The sequence below is a fragment of the Bombina bombina genome, chromosome 5 (genome assembly GCF_027579735.1).
Source record: "Bombina bombina isolate aBomBom1 chromosome 5, aBomBom1.pri, whole genome shotgun sequence".
Classification (NCBI taxonomy): Eukaryota; Metazoa; Chordata; class Amphibia; order Anura; family Bombinatoridae; genus Bombina; species Bombina bombina.
Window position 1 is genome coordinate 405,941,263 of NC_069503.1, and position 15,787 is coordinate 405,957,049.

The following is a 15,787-nucleotide window of genomic DNA, read 5'->3' on the forward strand; positions in this document are numbered from 1 at the left end:
GACCTTTCTCCCAAAAATAGCCTCCGAGGAAGCAAAAGTATCAAATTTGTATAATTTAGAAAAAGTATGAAGAAAAGACCAAGTCGCCGCCTTACAAATCTGTTCAACAGAGGCCTCATGTTTAAAAGCCCATGTGGAAGCTACCGCTCTAGTAGAATGAGCTGTAATTCTTTGAGGAGGCTGCTGGCCAGCAGTCTCATAAGCTAAACGGATTATGCTTCTCAGCCAAAAAGAAAGAGAAGTTGCCGAAGCCTTTTGGCCTCTCCTCTTTCCAGAGTAGACAACAAACAATGCAAATGTTTGACGAAAATCCTTAGTAGCTTGCAAATAAAACTTTAAAGCCCGAACCAAGTCAAGATTGTGTAACAGACGTTCCTTATTTGAAGAAGGATTAGGACACAGACGGAACAACAATTTCCTGATTGATATTCCTATTAGATACTACCTTAGGAAGAAACCCAGGTTTGGTACGCAAAACTACCTTATCTGCATGGAAGATCAGATAAGGGGAATCACACTGCAAGGCAGATAACTCTGAAACTCTTCGAGCCAAAGAGATAGCTACTAAAAACAGAACTTTCCAAGATAAAAGCTTGATATCTATGGAATGCAAGGGTTCAAACGGAACCCCTTGAAGAACTTTAAGAACTAAATTTAAACTCCATGGCAGAGCAACAGGTTTAAACACAGGCCTGATTCTAACCAAAGCCTGACAAAACGCCTGAACGCCTGGAACATCAGCCAGGCGCTTGTGCAAAAGAATAGACAGAGCAGAAATCTGTCCCTTTAAGGAACTAGCCGATAATCCCTTTTCCAATCCTTCTTGGAGAAAAGATAGTATCCTAGGAATCCTGACCTTACTCCACGAGTAACCCTTGGATTCACACCAATGAAGATATTTACACCATATCTTATGATAGATTTTCCTGGTGACAGGCTTTCGAGCCTGAATCAAGGTATCAAAGACCGACTCAGAGAAACCACGTTTTGATAAAATCAAGCGTTCAAGCTCCAAGCAGTCAGACGCAGAGAAATTAGATTTGGATGTTTGAATTGACCTTGGAGTAGAAGGTCCTGCCTCAGCGGCAGAGTCCATGGTGGAGAGGATGACATGTCCACCAGATCCGCATACCAAGTCCTGCGTGGCCACGCAGGCGCTATCAAAATCACCGACTCTCTCTCCTGCTTGATCTTGGCAATTAGACGAGGGAGGAGAGGAAACGGTGGAAACACATAAGCCAGGCTGAAGGACCAGGGCACTGCATCTATCAGTTCTCTACTCCTGGGATATGGATAGCTGAGAGATGGCAAGAGTGAACCTCTGCCCATAGAATTATCTTGGAAACCTCCATCATTGCCAGGGGACTCCTTGTTCCCCCCCTGATGGTTGATATAGGCTACAGTTGTGATATTGTCCGACTGAAATCTGATGAACTTAGCCGCAGCTAGTTGAGGCCAAGCCTGAAGAGCATTGAATATCGCTCTTAGTTCCAGAATGTTTATCGGAAGGAGGGCTTCCTCCTGAGTCCACGAACCCTGAGCCTTCAGGGAGTTCCAGACTGCGCCCCAGCCCAGAAGGCTGGCATCTGTCGTCACTATAGTCCACGCTGGCCTGCGGAAACTCATTCCCCTGGACAGATGGACCCGAGATAACCACCAGAGAAGAGAATCCCTGGTCTCTTGATCCAGATTTAACAGAGGAGACAAATCTGTGTAGTCCCCATTCCACTGGTTGAGCATGCAAAGTTGCAGTGGTCTGAGATGTAGGCGGGCAAACGGAACTATGTCCATTGCCGCTACCATTAGGCCGATCATTTCCATACACTGAGCCACTGACGGCCGAGAAATGGAATGAAGAGCACGGCAGGAAGTTAGAAGCTTTGATATCCTGACTTCTGTCGGAAAAATTTTAATTTCTACTGAATCAATCAGAGTTCCTAGGAAGGAAACTCTTGTGAGAGGAGAGAGAGAACTTTTTTCTATGTTCACCTTCCACCCGTGAGACCTCAGAAAGGCCAGAACAATGTCCGTATGGGACTTGATGATTTGAAAAGTCGACGCCTGAATCAGAATGTCGTCTAGGTAAGGGGCTACCGCTATGCCCCGCAGCCTTAGAACCGCCAGAAGGGACCCTAGAACCTTTGTAAAGATTCTTGGTGCCGTGGCTAACCCGAAGGGAAGAGCCACAAACTGGTTATGCCTGTCTAGGAAGGCGAACCTGAGGAACTGATGATGATCTCTGTGAATCGGAATGTGGCGATAAGCATCCTTTAAGTCCACGGTAGTCATATATTGACCCTCCTGGATCATAGGGAGGATGGTTCGGATTGTCTCCATCTTGAAGGATGGGACCCTGAGAAATTTGTTTAGGATCTTGAGATCCAAGATAGGTCTGAAAGTTCCTTCTTTTTTGGGAACTATAAACAGGTTGGAATAGAAACCCAGCCCCTGTTCCTCTCTTGGAACTGGGTGGATCACTCCCATAGGAGTCTTGAACGCAACGTAAGAATGCCTCTCTCTTTATCTGGTTTACAGATAGTTGTGAGAGATGAAATCTCCCCTTTGGAGATGAACCTTTGAATTCCAGAAGATATCCCTGTGAAACAATCTCTAGTGCCCAGGGATCCTGGACATCTCTTGCCCAAGCCTGGGCGAAGAGAGAAAGTCTGCCCCCGACTATATCCGGTCCCGGATCAGGGGCTACTCCTTCATGCTGTCTTAGAGGCAGCCGCAGGTTTCTTGGCCTGCTTCCCCTTGTTCCAAGCCTGGTTCGGTCTCCAGACTGGTTTGGACTGGGCGAAATGTCCCTCTTGTTTTGCATTAGAGGAAACTGAAGCTGCGCCACTCTTGAAGTTTCGAAAGGAACGAAAATTATTCTGTTTGGTCCTTAACTTATTGGACCTATCCTGAGGAAGGGCGTGACCTTTTCCTCTAGTAATATCCGAAATGATCTCCTTCAGACCAGGCCTGAATAGGGTCTGTCCCTTGAAGGGGATGTTAAGAAGCTTAGACTTTGAAGTAACGTCTGCTGACCAGGACTTAAGCCATAGCTCCCTACGCGCCAAAATGGCAAGACCTGAATTCTTAGCCGTTAGCTTGGTTAAATGAAAAACGGCGTCAGAAATAAAGGAATTAGCCAACTTAAGAGCTTTAATCCTGTCTAGAATATCATCTAACGGGGTCTCCACCTGTAGAGCCTCCTCAAGAGACTCAAACCAAAAAGCCGCTGCAGCAGTAACTGGGGCAATGCATGCAAGAGGCTGGAGAACAAAACCTTGATGTATAAAAATTTTCTTAAGGAGACCCTCCAATTTTTTATCCATAGGATCTAGGAAAGCACAACTGTCCTCGACGGGGATAGTTGTACACTTAGCTAGGGTAGAGACTGCTCCCTCCACCTTAGGGACCGTCTGCCACGAGTCCCGTATGGCGGCATCTATGGGAAACATCTTTTTGAAAGCAGGAGGGGGAGAGAATGGCACACCTGGTCTATCCCATTCCTTAGTAATAATTTCCGAAAACCTCTGCAAAGTATTTGTCCATTTTACACAATTTCTCTGGAACCACAATGGCGTTGCAGTCATCCAGAGTCGCTAAAACCTCCCTAAGCAATAAGCGGAGGTGTTCAAGCTTAAATTTAAACGCTGTCATTTCAGAATCAGACTGAAGCAACGCCTTCTCTGAGTCTGAAATGTCACCCACAGATAGAAGCTCACCTGCCTCGGCTTCGGAGTATTGTGAGGGTATATCGGACACAGGCATTAAAGCGTCAGAAAGCTCTGTATTAGTTCTAGCCCCAGAGCTGTCTCACTTTCCTTGTAACCCTGGCAGTTTGGACAATACCTCTGAGAGGGTAGCATTCATAACTGCCGCCATGTCCTGTAAGGTAAAAGAATTAGACGCGCTAGATGTACTTGGCGTCACTTGAGCGGGAGTTATAGGTTCTGACACATGGGGAGAGCTAGATGGCATAATGTCCCTTTTTTCATTCAGAGAATTCCCTGGAGATAAATCTTTAAGCGCCATAATATGGTCTTTATAGTTTATAGAAATTTCAGTACATTTGGTACACATTCTAAGAGGGGGTTCCACAATGGCTTCCAAACATATTGAACAAGGAGTTTCCTCTATGCCAGACATGTTTAACAGACTAGTAATGAGACAAGCAAGTTTGGAAAACACTTTAATAAAGGTGAAACAGCAATTAAACAAAAACGTTACTGTGCCTTTAAGAGAAAAAAACTAGCACTTAAACTGCAAAACAGTGTAAAAATATAGTAAAGTCTTTGAAATTTTTACAGTGTGTGTAAGGGACTAAAGCAACATTGCACCCACTTGCAAATGGATGATTAACCCCTTAGGCTCCAAACCGGATTTAAAAAACATTAAAAGACAGTTGAGCACCTTGCCACAGCTCTGCTGAGGCTCCTACCTGCCCTCAAATACACTTTTGTGCAGAAATAAACCCTTTGTAATGGTCCTCAGATGCCAGAGGACTCCTCTAGGGAAGCTGGATGTCTCAGTCTGAATTAAAACTGCGCATCTAGAGCGCTAAAATAGGCCCCTCCCACCATGTACTGGATGTCAATGGGGCCTTAAGAAAATACTCCTAGGAGTATCTGACTAGCCATGTGGAAACTAGGCCCCAAATAAAGACTTATCTCCCTCAGAGAAAAAACATCCTATTTATGAAATCATGTAAACGTTTTGTCACTAAGTAATATGAGTATTAACATGAGTATTACCCTGTTTTGTAAGCATGATCCCAGTCGTTGTTAAATCACTGCATCAGGCTTACCTCAAATACACAAGGCTCTGTCAGCATTTTCTAGAACTTATTCCTCTCTCTAGAAATAAAAATACTGAACATACCTCAAAGCAGGTAATCTGCAGACCGTTCCCCCAACTGAAGTTTTCCCATACTCTTCAGTTATGTGTGAGAACAGCAATGGACCTTCGTTACAAACCGCTAAGATCATCAAACCTCCAGGCAGAATTCTTCTTCTAATTTCTGCCTGAGAGTAAAACAGTACAATGTCGGTACCGTTTAAAAATAAACTCTTGATTGAAGGTAAAACTACACTAAGTCACCACATATCTCTTGATACTTCCTATCTTGTCGAGAGTTGCAAGAGAATGACTGGAGGTGGGGGTTAGGGGAGGAGCTATATAGACAGCTCTGCTGTGGATGTCCTCTTGCAACTTCCTGTTGGGAAGGAGAATATCCCACAAGTAATGGATGAATCTGTGGACTGGATACACCTTACAAGAGAAAATTATTTTGTTGTTTAGATAGATCTTGTAATTTGAAACAACTTTCTAATTTAATTCTATAATACATTTTCTTCGTTCTCTTGGTATCTTTTGTTGAAAAGAAGGGTCGTAAGCTCAGGAGACTGCCCATGTCTGGAGCAATATACGGCAGCAGTTTTGCAAGAGCACTAGATGGCAGCACCATTTCCTGCCATGTAGAGTTCCAGATGCCTACCTAGGTATCACTTCAACACAGAATATCAAGGTAATGAAGCAAATTTGATAATAAAAGTAAATTGGGAACTTTTCTAAAATTGTATGCTCTGTCTGAATCACAAGAAACATTTTTGGGTTTCATATAATCCCTTTAAGCAAGATCTGTTTTCTTTTATAAGTTGGTTGCCTAGTATAAACGGGTTTTATTATTATTGTTATTTGTAAAACTGAGAACTCTGAACATTTCTTAAAGGGACACTGAACACTAAATACATTTTATAACCATAGTATTGAGGTTATTCCCCACCTCCTTCTAGTCAGACTCATGGGTGCCACCATATTTAAATCTATATTTCACTGGATTTTTTGCTGATGTGTTTGCACTCCTTCAGAAATGTGCAGTAACCAAGGTTACATAATGGCAGGTGCATGACATTTATTCAGTGTCTACTTTTGTGTAACAGGTACAACATATTTATATAATTATAATATATAATAGCAGTAATAATAACTCTCAGATTTAAATACATTTGGCATTCATTTAAACAATAAATTAATTCCAACATAAACTTCCAAGCAATATGGAATTTTCAAGTTTGTAAAAACAACTTAAAAGTCGCACTCAAAAATAATATAGGTGCATTTACCCTTTGTCTACCCCCTCCAGCCAATCAAAAGCTAAAAACAGCATAAGCTGGTTGCAGGATATTGAAATGGGAACAGTGGGCTAGCACAGAGTTCAAAATAAACCATGTGTGCACTCTCAAACACACTTGAAAGTGTGCATGTACTTTTGTGTAAAATTAAAGTGATGGTAAACCCTCCTCTTTATAAAAACAGATTTGCAATGTTAGTGATATTTTAGATGGACTTTAATTCATCAGTTGTAATGAAGCTGCGTTATAACTTCCTTTTTCATGTAGATCTGAAATCCAAATACCCCGTGCTGGGCCTCCCACTTAAAAAGTAACTTTTTCTGTGCGCTAACTATCTGAATGGTTCTACAAACAGTGCTCTAGCTACAACAAAAGTGCCATATGGGGAAAGACACTGATTGAACAATTCAAAGTATTAGCTCACAGAAACATTGACTTTTGAAGTGGGTGGCGGAGCACGGGGAATTTGAATTTCATATCTACATTAAAAAGTAAATTATAGTGCAACTTCATTATAACTGATTAATTAAACTCCATCTAAAATATCACTAACATTCCGGATCTGATTTTAAAAAGTAGACTTTACCATCACTTGAAGATAAATATTATGTGACGTTTTCACAGCTTTATTTTGTACATGTGCTGGATAATTATGCACAACAAATGAATACTCTAATCTAGCATCGGACTGCTGAAGTTAAACAAATGAGGGAAAGGGTCTGAAAAACAAGTTAATATTATTTAAACAATTATTTCATTACATATTAAAAATGGACTATTGTTCTTCACTACTATTGCTATTTTTACAGGATAACACAGATAAACACATTTATACAATCAATCTGTAAATAAGTTAAAACTTCCTTTTGGTCATTTCATGTTAGACTTTTTTTTTAATGATTATTGGTATCACATAAAATCATAACCATCTTCCTACAGAACCTAAAGGGATATACAACACGAAACTTTTCTTCCATGATTCAGATCAAGCATGTGATTTTAAACATTTTCCTAATTTACTTATATTATTAATTTGTTTCATTCTCTTGGTATCTTTTGTTGAAAAGCATTGACATAAGCTTAGGAGCCGTCCCATTTCTGGAGCAATATATAGCAGCAGTTTTACAAGAATGTTACCCATTTGCAAGAGTACTAGATGGCAGCGATATTTCCTACCATGTAGTGCTTCAGATGCCTACCTAGGGATCTCTTAAATGGAGAATATCATGGGAACGAAGCAAATTTTATAATAGAAGTAAATAGGAAACTTTTAAAATGGTGTGCTCTGTCTGAATCACAAAATAATGTTTTTGAGCTTCACATCCCTTTAACACAAAAGTGAAACATTCTAAGGATATGATAAAGGGGAAATGATTATAATAATTGCTGGACAACAGAGAAAAAAGTGCATTTAAATCTCCCTAAATTAACTGCAAACATGCTACACTTTCTAATGTCAGCATTAACCTTTTCCTCCCTTCTCCTTAAAGTCACAGCTCTTCCTTTCACAAACAGCACTCAGACAATTCATATTTCTCCTCCTCTTCTACCTTCCCCCCTCTACAACACACATGAACTCTATTCCTATCTCACATCCATCAGACAGCCATGCTTCACTGATTCTAAACTTAAAAACTCGCATAAGACACATTCTCATCTCCTTTCGCTTACCACATTTCTTCTTCTTGCAGGTGGGGATGTCTCTTCTAACCCACATCCACCCTTTGCTTCCCTTATTTCACTACCCCAAATGACAACCCATACACCTTGCCCACATAACCCTCTAAACCTCATTAACTGCACCTCTTTTAGTACATCTCAATTCTCGTGACCTTTGGCATGCACGCTCTGTATGCAATAAGCTTACATCTATTCACTACCTATTTATTTCATGTTCACTTAACCTGTTAGCCCTCACTGAAACTTGGCTTTCCTCCTCTAACACAACTGCTGTAGCCTCTCTGTCCTATGGCGGCCTGCACTTCAGTCACACTCCCAGACCAGGAGACAAACAAGGAGGGGGAGTAGGAAGTCTCCTGTCTCCACACAGTACCTTTCACTGCATTCCTTCACCCCCTCTCTTTCTTTATCATCTTTTGAAGTTCATGCTATCCGCCTCTTCTCATCTGTAGCAATTTGTGTTGCAGTTATCTATCAGCCCCCTGGCCCAGCATCACAATTTCTGGACCACTTTGAAGCCTGGCTTCCACATTTTCTCTCTTGTAACGTCCCTTCTCTCATCTTAGGGGACTTCAACATACCTGTTGATAATCCTAAAATGCCTGCTGCCTCTAAACTTCTATCCACTACCACCTCTTTTGGCCTGTCCCAGTGGACAACATCTCCAACCCACTGTGAAGGCAACTCCATAGACATAGAGGCCAATTTATTAAAGGTCTTGCGGACCTGACCCGACAGTGCAGATCAGATCCGCAAGACCTCACTGAATGCGGAGAGCAATACACTATCCGTATTCAGCATTGCACCAGCAGCTCACAAGAGCTGCTGGTGCAACGCCGCCCCCCACAGACTCGCGGCCAATGGGCCGCCAGCAGGGAGGTGTCAATCAACCCGATCGTACTCGATTGGGTTGAATTCCGGCGATTCCTGTCCGCCTCATCAGAGCAGGACAGGGTTATGCTTCATAACTGCTGTTTCTGGCGAGTCTGAAGACTCGCCAGAAACACGGCCCTTCAAGCTCCATGTCTTCACTAATCTCTGTGCCGTTTCTAACTTCCTTAACTTCCCCTTTCCTCTCTCTGACCACCATCTACTAACTTTCTCTCTTACTCTAGCTACTACATCTTTGCAAGCCCCCCAAAAACTGCTACCTTGCAGGAATTTAAAAGACTTGGATCTCACAGACTTTTCCACTCAACTGAATCCTCTGCTCTCCAACATTTCATCCCTCTTTTGCCCAAACCTTGTGGCTTTACAGTATAATTCGGCACTAAAATCAACACTTGACAAAGCTGCACCCTCCACTCTTTGACGTACATCAATCACTCAACGGCATCCGTAGCACACCAAACAGACCAGATATCTTCAGCGATGTTCACGGCTGCTATTGGCAGTGGAGAAAATCACGCACCTGTGCTGATTTCTGGCATTATAAATTCATCCTTAAGTCATACAACTCTGCGCTCAGCCTTGCCAAAAAAGACTATATCTCCTCCCTTGTATCATCTCACGCATCCAACCCCAGAAAGCTGTTCTCAACCTTCAACTCACTTCTACGTCCGCCTGCGAACCCGCCCACTACCAACCTCACTGCTCAGATTATTGCGGATTACTTCAAAAATAAAATTGACACCATTAGAAAAGATATCTGCACCTCAAACCCAGCAATCCTACCCACCCCTTCTATTAACAAAACTCTATGCTACTTCCCTTCTGTAACAGAGGAAGAAGTCCCTGTACTCCTATCCTTGGTTCATCTCATAACCTGCCCACTTGACCCTTTTCCTTCACAACTTCTTCCCTCTCTCTCTTTCACTAACTCCTACCCTAACTCATCTCTTTAAAGTAAAGGTCCATTTTGATGAAATAGTGCCCGGTTTTTAATAAACCTATTAAAAACAAGGGCACTTTAATTCATCAAAATTGACATTTCACTGTTTTCTTCAAAAACTTACCTTTTAATCCTGGCAGCCGCTCCAGCACTTCCTCTGCCCGTCGCAAGCCGTCTTCGCTGGTCCAAAATGATGAATCCGGCTTCCTCCAATCACAGCGTTGCATCAGGCCAAGATTCCCCGGGGGGGGGGGGGGGAGCTGTGATTGGAGGAAGCCTGATTTGTCATTTCTGACGTCTGCAGAGGCTTCCGACAGCCGGGGGAATCGCAGGAGCGGCATTCAGGATTAAAAGGTAAGTTTTTTAATAAAACCGTGAAATGGCAATTTTGATGAATTAAAGTGCCCTTGTTTTTTAATAGGTTTATTAAAAACTGGGCACTAATTCATCAAAATGTACCTTCACTTTAACCAATCTCTCCACTGGCACATTTCCTGATACATTCAAGCATGCGTCAATCATACCAATCTTGACCCCTCCACCCCTTCTAACTATCGACCGGTCTCCTTACTTCCCTTTGCTTCAAAATCATTGGAACGACTGGTTTATAATCGGCTAACCACTACAATTTGGTTTCCGCCCTAAACACTCAACAGAAACCGCTCTTACTAAATAACAAATTACCTGTTATCAGCTAAAGCAAAAGGCCACTACTCCTTACTAATTCTTCTTGACCTGTCCACTGCCTTTGACACAGTTGACCATCCTCTCCTAAAAATACTACATTCTTTTGGCATCCCTGACACAGCCCTCTCCTGGTTAGCCTCATATCTCTCAAACAGCTCCTTTTCAGTTTCCTTTAACAACATATTTTGTGTTCCTATCCCTCTCTCCGTTGGAGTAACGCAAGGCTCTGTCTTGGGTTCCTTGCTTTGCTCTCTCTATACATCCTCCCTTGAAAAACTTATAGCCCCCTTTGGATTCCAGTACCACTTATATGCCGATGATACCCAAATTTATCTTTTCTCTCCCTCTTTACTCAACCAGATTTCCAACTGCCTCTCTGCAATTTCCTCTTGGATGTCTTCACACTACCTCCAACTTAATCTGTCCAAAACTGAGCTGCTTCTTATTCCCCCCTCTTCTAGACATCCAACACCTGACATTTCTCTGATGGTTGGAGCCTCTATTCTCAACACCTCACCCCAGGTCTGCTGTCTTGGGGTCACACTTGACTCAGAACTCACATTCAACCCACATACACAAGCACTTACCAAATCCTGCCGCTCACACCTACACAACATTTCCAGAATTCGTCCCTTCCTTACTCAAAAAACTACAAAAATACTAATTAATTCCCTCCTTTTGTTACGCATTGATTATTACAATCTACTTCTAAATGGCCTTCCAAAACACCATCTCCTCTCCCTCCAATCTATTATGAATGCTTCTGCTAGACTCATCCACCTAAGTCGCCGATCTACAACAGCTGCTCCGCTCTGCAAATCTCTACACTGGCTCCCCATACACTCCAGAATTCAATTTAAAGTATTAACCCTAACTTAAAAAGCACTCAACAGTCTAACTCCCAACTATATTTCCTCTCTCATCGTGAAATATTCCCCATCCCGTCCTCTTCGATCAATCTCTGACCTACGTCTCTCCGCTCCTGTTATCTCTAGGTCCCACTACCATCTCCAAGACTTCGCAAGTGCTGCTCCTGTCCTCTGAAACTCTCTAACCCGCTCCATAAGACAGTCTCCAACCTTGTATAGCTTCAGATGCTCGTTGAAAACCCACCTATTCAGAGAGGCCTACCATCTCTCCTCCATCTCTCATCCTAAACAAGCTAATACATGAACTGCCTGACTCAATGCTGCAACTGATTTGACAAGCTACCCCAACCTTATGTCTCTGCACCCTAAACCTGTAGATTATGAGCTCTCTGGAGCAGGACCCTCTTCCTCCTGTACTAGATTTATTTAGTTTTGTTATGTTTTGTATTTTATCACAAATCCTTGTCATTGTATACCCCTTTCACTGTACTTAGCGCTATGGAATTTGCCAGCGTTATACAAATGATAATAATAATAATAATTGCTTCTACAGTTTGTATTTGTTTTATGTACCGAAGTAATATATTGCCTTAAATAAAAATTATTTTAAAAAATAATAATAATAATAATTGCTGTTGGGCTATATCTTCTATTTATAACTTTGTTTCTTTACAAAAACACAATTTTATAATAAAGCTTCACTTATTTTTGGAACCCATACTATATCTGCTCTTGATGAACTTGTAAGCAGAAGAAAAAAGTTGATGTAACTTATTTTAAGGGGAACGTTACTAAACAAAGTAAATTACAGACCCCAGCATATAAAGCGTTGGGTCATAAAGGTCTCTAAGTCCCTTTCTCCCCTATCTATAATGTACTATGTTATCAAAGTGAGTGTGGTATGGTTATACTAATATGCAGAAAACTGAAAAACATGTAGTACACACAAAAGATTAAAATATTGTTTGTAAGATTTGGAGTCAACATAAAAATGCAAAAACACAATAAAAGATTTCACTCTATGGAGAGTGATGTGAAGATGGCACCCATGGTTGTTATCTGGAGTTGAGGGCAGGAGGGGCAAATGTTCATAATATCTAAGAATAAGAACCTAGCTTTAGCACTATTTTATATCCAGTGAGCCACCATTTTTAAGATGATGTGCAGCATTTGTAGTCAAAAGGAATTATGTGGCTCATTTTTACTGTGACTGTATTATAACAAGGTCCTGGCAAAGGGATCACATCTTACTGTTTTGAGTAACTAGGATTCCTTAATTATTTTTGATGCTGTGAAAAGGTTCCATGACTAATCTAGTTTGAGGGAAAACTACATAAAACTACATAAAACTTAACCCAGCTACATTCAGTAATATGATACTTCTCAGGTCCAATTGTTAACTACTAGAATAATGGCTGGTCATTGGCTCAGTACTGAGTGACTGACTCACAGATGTAGAGAAACTCTTTACATTTAGAATATTAGTGGAACCGATCTCTGTTATTGAGGGAAAAAAAACTCCTGTAATGTAAATAAAACTGAAGTGTATTAACATTTGCTATTTTCCAAATAAACCCAGCAATGTATATTCAGACATTACATGGGCACATTATATGGCTAATTGTTAATGGCTAAACAAAAACATATTAGTAGCCACTTCACATTAGGGTAGTGAAGAATATTCATGGAGAAATGACCGCAGTGTTAGAGGATAAATTAAAAGCAGCACAGTGAGTTTGCAAAGCTCATTAATGCTTGAGGCTTATGGTCAATTATACTAAATCCATATGTATGCAATCACGGAACAAACATTGTTCTCTAGGTCATACCATTACCAATGACACATCAGAACAGGCTAATTTAATTAAACCTTGTTCTTCCAGATAGGCTTATTCAAATACTTATTTCAAGTACTCATACGTACATATACAAACACACATACGCAAACACTTCGGTGTAGATGTCCTCTCAACTAAAGCAGGGTAAGAGAATATTTATAAAATAAACACAAACAAAACCTCTTAGCATACAAGTTCCTTCAAGTTTGAAGGATATAAATGTGATAAATACTATTTTAATGCTTTTGATTACACACAATTTTTGAATCCTTTTCTTTAAAATTCCAATGCATTAAAAAGTGTTGCTGCTTGAATTAAAGGGATAGTCATGTCACAATTGAACGTCCATGATTCAGATACTGCCATTTTAAACAACTTTCTAATTTACTTCTAAAAGCTAATTTGCTTTGTTCTTTTGGTATCTTTTGTTGAAAAGCATAAGTAGATAGGTTTAGGGGCAGAAATGCACTACTAAAAGTTAGCTAATGATTGGTGGCTGTTCATATATACCTCTTGTCATTTGACCAACCGTTGGGTTTGACTAGCTCCCAGTAGCGCATTGCTGCTCCTTCAAAAAATGATACAAAGCGAATAAATCAAAATTTTATAAAATAAAATTTTATAAAAACAGAATTTATGCTTACCTGATAAATTACTTTCTCCAACGGTGTGTCCGGTCCACGGCGTCATCCTTACTTGTGGGAATATCTCTTCCCCAACAGGAAATGGCAAAGAGTCCCAGCAAAGCTGGCCATATAGTCCCTCCTAGGCTCCGCCCACCCCAGTCATTCGACCGACGGACAGGAGGAAAAATATAGGAGAAACCATATGGTACCGTGGTGACTGTAGTTAGAGAAAATAATTCATCAGACCTGATTAAAAAACCAGGGCGGGCCGTGGACTGGACACACCGTTGGAGAAAGTAATTTATCAGGTAAGCATAAATTCTGTTTTCTCCAACATTGGTGTGTCCGGTCCACGGCGTCATCCTTACTTGTGGGAACCAATACCAAAGCTTTAGGACACGGATGAAGGGAGGGAGCAAATCAGGTTAGCTAAACGGAAGGCACCACGGCTTGCAAAACCTTTCTCCCAAAAATAGCCTCCGAAGAAGCAAAAGTATCAAATTTGTAGAATTTGGTAAAAGTGTGCAGTGAAGACCAAGTCGCTGCCTTACATATCTGATCAACTGAACTGAAAACCCACGCTTTGATAGAATCAAGCGTTCAATCTCCAAGCCGTCAGCTGGAGGGAGACCAGATTTGGATGTTCGAATGGACCCTGAACAAGAAGGTCCTGTCTCAAAGGCAGTTTCCATGGTGGAGCCGATGACATATTCACCAGGTCTGCAGGAGCTATCAAGATCACCGAGGCCCTCTCCTGTTTGATCCTGGCTACCAGCCTGGGAATGAGAGGAAACGGTGGAAACACATAAGCTAGGTTGAAGGTCCAAGGCGCTACTAGTGCATCCACTAGAGTCGCCTTGAGATCCCTGGATCTGGACCCGTAGCAAGGAACCTTGAAGTTCTGACGAGACGCCATCAGATCCATGTCTGGAATGCCCCATAATTGAGTCAACTGGGCAAAAATCTCCGGGTGGAGTTCCCACTCCCCCGGATGGAATGTCTGACGACTCAGATAATCCGCTTCCCAGTTTTCCACACCTGGGATGTGGATCGCTGATAGATGGCAGGAGTGATTCTCCGCCCATTGTATTATTTTGGTCACTTCTTTCATCGCCAGGGAACTCCTTGTTCCCCCCTGATGATTGATATACGCAACAGTCGTCATGTTGTCTGATTGGAATCTTATGAATCTGGCCTTTGCAAGCTGAGGCCAAGCCCTGAGAGCATTGAATATCGCTCTTAGTTCCAGAATGTTTATCGGGAGAAGAGACTCTTCCCGAGACCATAGTCCCTGAGCTTTCAGGGATTCCCAGACCGCACCCCAGCCCACTAGACTGGCGTCGGTAGTGACAATGACCCACTCTGGTCTGCAGAAGCTCATTCCCTGGGATAGGTGGTCCAGGGATATCCACCAACGGAGTGAATCTCTGGTCTTCTGATCTACTTGAATCACTGGAGACAAGTCTGTATAGTCCCCATTCCACTGTTTCAGCATGCACAGTTGTAATGGTCTGAGATGAATTTGCGCAAAAGGAACTATGTCCATTGCTGCAACCATCAACCCTACTACTTCCATGCACTGAGCTATGGAAGGACGTGGAACAGAATGAAGAACTTGACAAGCGCTTAGAAGTTTTGACTTTCTGACATCTGTCAGAAAGATCCTCATTTCTAAGGAATCTATTATTGTTCCCAAGAAGGGAACTCTTGTTGACGGAGACAGAGAACTTTTTTCTATGTTCACCTTCCATCCGTGAGATCTGAGAAAGGCCAGAACGATGTCTGTATGAGCCTTTGCTTTTGAAAGGGACGACACTTGTATTAGAATGTCGTCCAAATATGGTACTACTGCAATGCCCCTCAGTCTTAGAACCGCTAGAAGGGACCCGAGAACCTTTATGAAAATCCTTGGAGCAGAGGCTAATACGAATGGGAGGGCCACAAACTGGTAATGTTTGTCCAGAAAGGCGAACCTTAGGAACTGATGATGTTCTTTGTGGATAGGAATATGTAGGTACGCATCCTTTAGATCCACGGTAGTCATAAATTGACCTTCCTGGATAGTGGGTAGAATCGTTCGAATGGTTTCCATTTTGAACGATGGTACCCTGAGAAATTTGTTTAGGATCTT

General features: G+C 41.8%; 1 protein-coding gene across 6 annotated transcripts in view; it reads right to left on the reverse strand.

The window, feature by feature from the left end:
- SLC4A7 (solute carrier family 4 member 7) overlaps positions 1-15,787 on the reverse strand; it is a 558,274-nt gene that overhangs the window by 107,349 nt on the left and 435,138 nt on the right. The gene's annotated exons all lie outside the window — the stretch shown is intronic.